General features: G+C 49.6%; 1 protein-coding gene across 2 annotated transcripts in view; it reads left to right on the forward strand.

Annotated features, from left to right (window-relative positions):
- The window catches only part of CCDC130 (coiled-coil domain containing 130), a 25,973-nt gene that overhangs the window by 6,012 nt on the left and 11,952 nt on the right, over positions 1-8,009 (forward strand). Inside the window, exon 1 of one of the 2 annotated variants that reach the window (XM_032265710.1) lies at positions 6,534-6,704. The exons of the other annotated variant lie outside the window; for it this stretch is intronic. The gene's annotated coding sequence lies outside the window, so the exon portion shown is untranslated. Of the gene's footprint in view, positions 1-6,533; positions 6,705-8,009 lie in introns of those variants that run through there. 2 annotated transcript variants of the gene reach the window in all.

Raw genomic sequence — 8,009 nt, forward strand, 5'->3', positions numbered from 1 at the left:
GCAGGTACCTGTAATCCCAGCTACTCGGGAGGCTGAAGCAGGAGAATCACTTAATCCCGGGAGGCGGAGATTGCAGTGAGCCGAGATTGCGCTGCTGCATGCCAGCCTGGGTGACAGTGAGACTCCATCTCAAAAAAAGAAAAAAAAACTGGCCTCTTGCTCCATGAGGTGGTGCATATTTTAGGAATATCTCAAGTCTGGAATATCCAAGTAAACTATAGGATATCCCAATACCATCAGTTCTTCTGACCTGGCTAATATGCATACAAAAAGCCACAGCCTCTCCCTTTAATTAATTCTCTGCAGCAGCCACCTATTTTGCTTTTTTTTTTTTTTTTTTCCTTTTCTTGAGACGGAGTTTCACTCTGTCACCCAAGCTGGAGTGCAGTGGCACAATCTCGGCTCACTGCAGTCTCCGTTTCCCGGGTTCAAGGAATTCTCCTGCCTCAACCTCCCAACTAGCTGGATGACAGGTGTCTGCCACCATGCCTGGCTAATTTTTGTATTTTTAGTAGAGACTGGGTTTCACCATGTTGACCAGGCTGGTCTTGAACTCCTAATCTCAAGTGATCCACCTGCCTCAGCCTCCCAAAGTGCTGGGATTATAGGTGTAAGCCCCCGTGCCTGGCCTAATTTTATTTCGTACTTACCCAAATACTCCAAGTACTCCCTCATTTCATTTATTGATTGAGTCATTCAGTGTATTTACTGAGTGCTATTGCATCGCTCTAAATGTTGGGAATGCAGTCATAAACAAAATAGGCAGTCTTTGCTCATGCCTGTAGTCCCAGCACTTTGGGAGGCTGAGGCTGGCAGATCACCTGAAGTCAGGAGTTTGAGACCAGCCTGGGAAACATGGCAAAATCCCGTCTCCACTAAAAATACAAAAATTAGCCAGGCATGGTGGCGCGCGCCTGTAATCTCAGCAACTTGGGAGGCTGAGGCAGAAGAATTGCTTGAACCCCGGAGGCAGAGGTTGCAGTGAGTTGAGATCATCCCACTGTACTCCATCCAGCCTGAGGAACACAGCAAGACTCCATCTCAAAAGAAAAAAGAAAAAGAAAAAGAGAGAGAGAGAGAGAGATAGTCTCTAACTCTGTCACTCATGCTGGAGTGCAGTGGCACAATCATAGCTCACTGCAGCCTCGAACTCCAGGGCTCAAGTGATCTTCCTGCCTCAATCTCCACAGTATCTGTGACTATAAGCACATGACACAACACCCAGCCTAGTTTTTAAACTTTTGTATTGTAGAGAGAGCATCTCACTATCTACCTATGGTCTTTGCAGAAAAAAAAGAGAGAGCATCTCACTATGTTGCACACACTGGTCTTGAACTCCTGGGCTCAAGTGATCCTCCCACTGCAACTTCCCAAAAATACTGAGATTACAGGCATGAGCCACCATGCCTGGCCACTTCCCTGCACTCTTCAGCTTTTGTTCTAGTGTCTTTGGTTTGGATTATACTGATCAGACCATTTTCTAGGAGCAGGATCCCAATTCTTCAAGTTCCTGTTCTTCCCATGTATTCATAAATTTCTGGCCCATTATCCCAGTCCAGCCACTGTGGAGTACATAGAAAAGCAGGTGGATGCTCGCTGGGTGCAGTGGCTCACACCTGTAATCCCAGCACTTTGGGAGGCTGAGGCGGGCAGATCACCTGAGGTGATCTAGCCCAGCCTGGCCAGCATGGTGAAATCCCATCTCTACTAAAAATACAAAAAGTAGCTGGATGTGGCGGTGCGTGCCTGTAATCCCAGCTATGTGGGAGGCTGAGGCAGAAGAACTGCTTGAACCCGGGAGGCAGAGGTTGCGGTGAGCTGAGATCATGTCACTGCCCTCCAGCTTGGGTGACAAGAGCAAAACTCTGTCTCAAAAAAAAAAAAAAAAAAAGGCAGAATATCTTAAAGTGGGGGCTTACAGGTCATAGATAGATTTAAACATCTTCTAGGCTGGGTGTTGTGGCTCATGCCTGCAATCCTAACACTTTGAGAGTCCAAGGCAGGAGGATCACCTGAGGTCAGGAGTTCAAGGCCAGCCTGGCCAACATAAGGAAACCCCATTTGTACTAAAAATATAAAAATTAGCCAGGCGTGGCAGTACTTGCCTGTGATCTTAGCTACTCAGGAGGCTGAGGCAGGAGAATCACTTGAACCTAGGAGCTGGAGGTTGTAGTGAGCCGAGATCGCACCATTTTACTCCAGCCTGGGCGACAGAGCAAGACTCAGTCTCGGAAAAAAGAAAAAAAAGAAAAGAAAAAGATTTAAACATTTTCTGATTTGCAATGGGTTAAGGAAGAGAAGCTTTGTTTAAAAACTTGGGGTCAGTAGAAACATGTCAGCTAGTTAGGGGAAGTAAGTTTCTCCAAGCCCCTCAGGAGGAAACGTGGAACAAAAAGGGGATACCTAAAGTTTAGTCTTCACTTCCCCTTATCTGGGTTCTATGTGCCATTGGCTTTATTCAGTGGGGTTCCGAGCCCCTGAAAGACAATACAGGGACGTGTGTTAAGATGGTATCTTTCATTTCTATAAAAATACCAAACATCTCTGGGACCCTAACTTCCTTAGCTTTTGTTTTAGGTCATTACAACTCTGTTGTTGAACAAGTTACTTATTTACTTCTCAGGGCTAGCTAGGTGCCTGGAATTTCCATTGAAGGAACTCAGGAATTTCCTTTATTTCCATGCTTGGGGTCCCCTAAAAAAAGGGGATCCCTGCTCTGTCTCAGGGTCTCACTCCAGCCCACTCCCAAACACCGTACCCTCATACTTGTTAAAGATTTCTCTGACGTCTCATGGTCTTTAAGTTGAAGGTATACAACCCAAAACAGTATAGCACGAGCAGTCGTAGGTCAGCTCCTCCACCCCTCACTAACTGTGTGACCTTGAGCCAGTTACTTAACCTCTCTGGGCCTGTCTCATCATCCGTAAAACAGAAATAATGAAAGTATCCACGTTCTAGGGGCATTCTCTGGGGTTACGCATGTAAGTGAGTACCGAGCATTGCTCAGTGGTGCCTAGTGAATAGGGAGCACTCAATATGCAGCACCATGATTCCATGAGAACTCACTTGTCAGTAGAACCTGGCTTTGGAACAGAGATGGAGCCTGGTACCGAATAATACAGCAGGAGTAACAGTAGCAATATCGTGATCACTTCCGACCCTACTTTTGAGAAATTGCCAATTTAAGTGTCTCCTTTATCGCTGAGAGAAGGTGTTCTTTCTTCTCTGAACCCCCCAGACCTGACATATAGCAGGTGCCTAATGAACAGCTGTTGAATGAACAAACAGATTCTGTTAGGGTCTACAGGGCATAAAAGTAAATTCAGTACGGGCACGGTGGCTCACGCTTGTAATCCCAGCACTTCAGGAGGCCAAGGCGGGCAGATCACCTGAGCTTAGGAGTTTGAGACCAGCTGGCCAACATGGTGAAACCCCATCTCTACTAAAAATATAGGCCGGGCGCAGTGGCTCCTGCCTGTAATCCCAACATTTTGGGAGGCTAAGGCAGGCAAATCACGAGGTCAAGAGATCAAGACCATCCTGGCCAACATGGTGAAACCCTGTCTCTACTAAAAATACAAAAATTAGCTGGGCGTGGTGGCGTGCACCTGTAGTCCCAGCTACTCAGGAAGCTGAGACAGAAGAATCACTTGAGCCCGGGAGGCGGAGGTTGCAGTGAGCTGAGACTGCATCACTACACTCCAGCCTGGTGATACAGTGAGACTGTCCTGAGGAAAAAAAAAATTAGCCGGTGTGGTGGTGGGTGTCTGTAATCCCAGCTATTTGGGAGGGTGAGGCAGGAGAATTGCTTGAATGCTGGAGGCGGAGGGTGCAGAGAACAGGGACCACACCATTGCACTCCAGCCTGGGCAACAGAGTGAGGCTCCGTCTCAAAAAAAAAAAAAAAAAGTAAATTCAAAAGCCACTCACCTGTGCAGAAGGCAGGGCAAGGCTACTTTGGAAGCCCTAAGAGAAGTTACCTGCCCACTTCTGAAAAAGGCCAGATGGTAAATATTTCAGACTCTTTGGGCTCTCTCTTACTCTGCTGCAACCACTCAATTCAGCCCTGTTGCAGCCATAGACAGTAGGTAAATGACACAGGTAAATGAATGGGCCCTGCTGTGGTAGGTAGGTGAAAAACGGCTTCCCTTCACCTTTATAGGATCTTTGGCTGGGCTACGAATCAAACTGACATGTAAACATAACAAAAGCCATATTTAATTATGTACCTATGCAGGAGAGTCCCATAAAATATGAGACTCCAAAAAGGATCAGAGTGGCTGGGCACAGTGGCTCAAGCCTGTAATCCCAGCACTTTGGGAGGCCGAGGCAGGCGGATCACTTGAGGTTAGGAGTTCCAGACCAGCCTGGCCAACATAATGAAACCCCATCTCTAGAAAAACTAGCCGGGCATGGTGGCAGGTGCCTGTAATCCCAGCTACTCGGGAGGCTGAGGCAGGAGAATCACTTGAACCTCAGAGGAGGAGGTTGCAGTGAGCTGAGATCACACCATTGCACTCCAGCCTAGGCAACAGAGGGAGATTCCATCTCAAAAAAGAAAAAAAGGAAAAAGAGGATTAGAGAAAAGAATAGGGGTTTGGGGCTTCTGGGAGGGTGGTGGTAACGCAAGCTATGGGAGCGTGAGGGGACAAATTGTATGATGAAGAAAGTCTGTCCTGTTAAGCAAATAAAAAGTCTTGCCAGCAATAAAAATTGTCTCAGGCCAGGCACGGTGGCTCACACCTGTCATCCCAGCACTTTGGGAGGCCAAGGCTGGCGGATCACCTGAGGTTAGGAGTTCGAGACCAGCCTGACCAACACGGAGAAACCCCATCTCTATTAACAATACAAAATTGGCCAGCGTGGTGGTGCATGCCTGTAGTTCCAGCCACTCGGGAGGCTGAAGCAGGAGAATCACTTGAACCCGGGAGGTGGAGGCTGCGGTGAGGCAGAATCGCTTTAACCCGGGAGGTGTATGTTGTGGTGAGCTGAGATCGCGCCATTGCACTCCAGCCTGGGCAACACGAGTAAAACTCTGTCTCAAAAAAAAAAAAATATTGTCTCAGAGCAGCCCTCAGAAGAATAGATGATTGGGAGTGGTTTCACTCTTCCCTAGTTAATAAGACCGTGAGAAAGGATTCATCTTTCTTTCTGCCTTTAGGCAGATAAGATAAAATTCAGTTCAGAAAAAACCCCTCCTTCCCTGCATTTGCTGTTACCCCCAAGTGCCCTTATTTTGAAGCAATCAGCAGATCAGCAGATCAAAGTGTGTATCACTGTATTCCAATAAAACTTTATTTATGGACGCTGAAATTGGATTTTTTAATTTTCACGAGTCACAAAATATCTTTTCCCACACCTAACCATTTTAAAATGCAAAAACAGAGCGGTGGTTCATGCCTATAATCCCAGCACTTTGGGAGCCAGCGGATTGCTTGAGTCCAGGAGTTCGAGACTAGCTGTGGCAACACAGTAAAACCTTGCCTGTGCAAATAATTTTTTGTTTCTTTGTTTGAGATGGAGTCTCGCTCTTGTTGCCCAGGCTGGAGTGCAGTGGCGCAATCTCGGCTCACTGCAACCTCCACCTTCCGGGTTAAAGCGATTCTCTGGCCTCAGACTCCCGAGTAGCTAGGATTACAAGCGCCCACCACCACACCTGGCTAATTTTCGTATTTTTTTAGTAAAGACGGGGTTCCACCATGCTGGCCAGGCTGGTCTTGAACTCCTGGCCTCATGATCTGCCTGCCTCGGCCTCCCAAAGTGCTGGGGTTACAGGCGTGAGCCACCGCGCCCGGCAGCAAATTATTTTAAAAATTAGGGCCGGGCACGGTGGCTCACGCCTGTAATCCCAACACTGTGGGAGGCCAAGGGGGGTGGATCACGAGGTCAAGAGATCGAGACCATCCTGGTCAACCTGGTGAAACCCCGTCTCTACTAAAACTACAAAAAATTAGCTGGGCATGGTGGCGCGTGCCTGTAATCCCAGCTACTCAGGAGGCTGAGGCAGGAGAATTGCCTGAACCCAGGAGGCGGAGGTTGCGGTGAGCTGAGACCGCACCATTGCACTCCAGCCTGGGTAACAAGAGCGAACTCCGACTCAAAAAAAAAAAAAAAAAAAAAAAAAAAATTAGCCGGGTAAGGTGGCGCACGCTTGTAGTCCCAGCTATTTGGGAGACTGAGGTGGGAGGATCGCTTGAACCCAGGAGTTCGAGGCTGCAGTGAGCTATGATTGCGCCACTGCACTCCAGCCTGGGCGACAGAGAGAGAGCCTGTCTCAAAAATAAAAAATAAAAATAAACTGGAAAAACAATTCTTGGCTCACTAGCTGTCCAAAAACACGGCCCACTGCACTTCAGGCTGCAGGCTACAGTCAGCTCACCCTCGCTGACCCACTGCCGCGCGCAGGACAGCACCGCTGGGAGGTCGGTGCCAGGAGGTGGGCCTCGGATTGGGCCTCACGTACTGTGCGGGACAGAGGATACGGCATCCTGACGTAAGCGCGGTTGGGCGGGGAATGCCCGGATTGGCCCACTCCGGCGACACAGAGCGGGCGGCATATCGGCAGTCAGCCAATCAGCGCGGCGCTGTTGTCTCGCCCCGCCTCGCGCCGGCGTCTGGGTGGTGCGCAGAGGGCTCCCAGTTTCACTGAGCTCCCAGCGCTCACTTCCGGGCACGGTCGGGGCTTGACGTCGGGAGGAGGGCAGGTAAGTGCGGAGGATCGGGGAAGGCCGGGATCCGGCCGCCGCCTCACCCGGGCCTCGGAGCCACCTGGCTCGCCCGTCCGCGTCGGGGGACGCGGAGCTGAGGACCCGAGTTGGATGCCCGGAGCCGGCCTAGGTCCCAGCCACGACCAAAGTCCCCGAGGCCCCAGCTGAGACCCCCGACCCAAGTGCCCGGGCCCCGGTTCCATCCTAGCCCGCATCCATATTATGGGCCCCTTGGTTTCCGCGTCGGGAAAATGGGACCAGTAAGTCCCTACCTCACCAGATTTTTTAAAAATGATGCTTGTAAAACCGTGAGCAAGAGAAATTAAATTACTAAACTGCCAACGTTTAACTCGGTGTCAGGCGCTGCTCTAAATGCCTTAACCAACCATTTTACACATAAGGAAAGCGAGGCTTAGAGAAAACAGTTTGCCCCAAGTCAAACAGATGGGCAGCAGCACGGTGGCACTCCGAGCCCGAGCTGTAAGCCCAGGACAAACAGGGTCGGTAATTACTTTTGCACGAAGGACCGGAGATATCTACACGCCCCGCCCCCCAATAGCCCCATCTGTCATTTACTGGGGCAGTAAAACCATCTTAAGACACGCACACCCTCACGCTCCTGTAAACGGAATATTTGCTCTTTGCCGGCTCTTCCCATGTGTTATTTGATTCACAGCAACCCCAGAAAGTCAGCCTTGTCGTCATCATTCGCCCTTTACCAGTGACGAAATACAAGCCCGGGGAAGTGCAGACACTGACCAAGGTCACCCAGCTGAGTGGAGCTGGGATTCAAGCCCAGGGCCCCGTGACCCCTAAGGCCTCCAGGGGCACTTACCTATTTTGTTGGCAAAAGTATTTTTAGGTTCGAACAGACCTTGGAATTATCTAAACTAAGGGGCATACTTTGTAGTTGGAGTATCCAAGACTAAGATGAGCGCAGAACAGTTTATATCCAGGACTTGAAACCACTGCCTCCCCACCTCATCACATAGCCCCCACCCCATCAGAACCTCGTTCATTTGCTTATTTTCTTTTTTTTTTTTTTTTTTTTTTTTTGGAGACGGGAGTTTTGCTCTTGTTACCCAGGCTGGAGTGCAATGGCGCGATCTCGGCTCACCGCAATCTCCGCCTCCTGGGTTCAGGCAATTCTCGTGCCTCAGCCTCCCGAGTAGCTGGGACTACAGGCACGCGCCACCATGCCCAGCTAATTTTTTGTAGTTTTTAGTAGAGACGGAGTTTCACCATGTTGACCAGGATGGTCTCGATCTCTTGACCTCGTGATCCACCCGCCTCGGCCTCCCA

The sequence above is a fragment of the Sapajus apella genome, unplaced genomic scaffold (genome assembly GCF_009761245.1).
Source record: "Sapajus apella isolate SASKATOON/1434 unplaced genomic scaffold, GSC_monkey_1.0 scaffold152, whole genome shotgun sequence".
Taxonomy (NCBI): domain Eukaryota; kingdom Metazoa; phylum Chordata; class Mammalia; order Primates; family Cebidae; genus Sapajus; species Sapajus apella.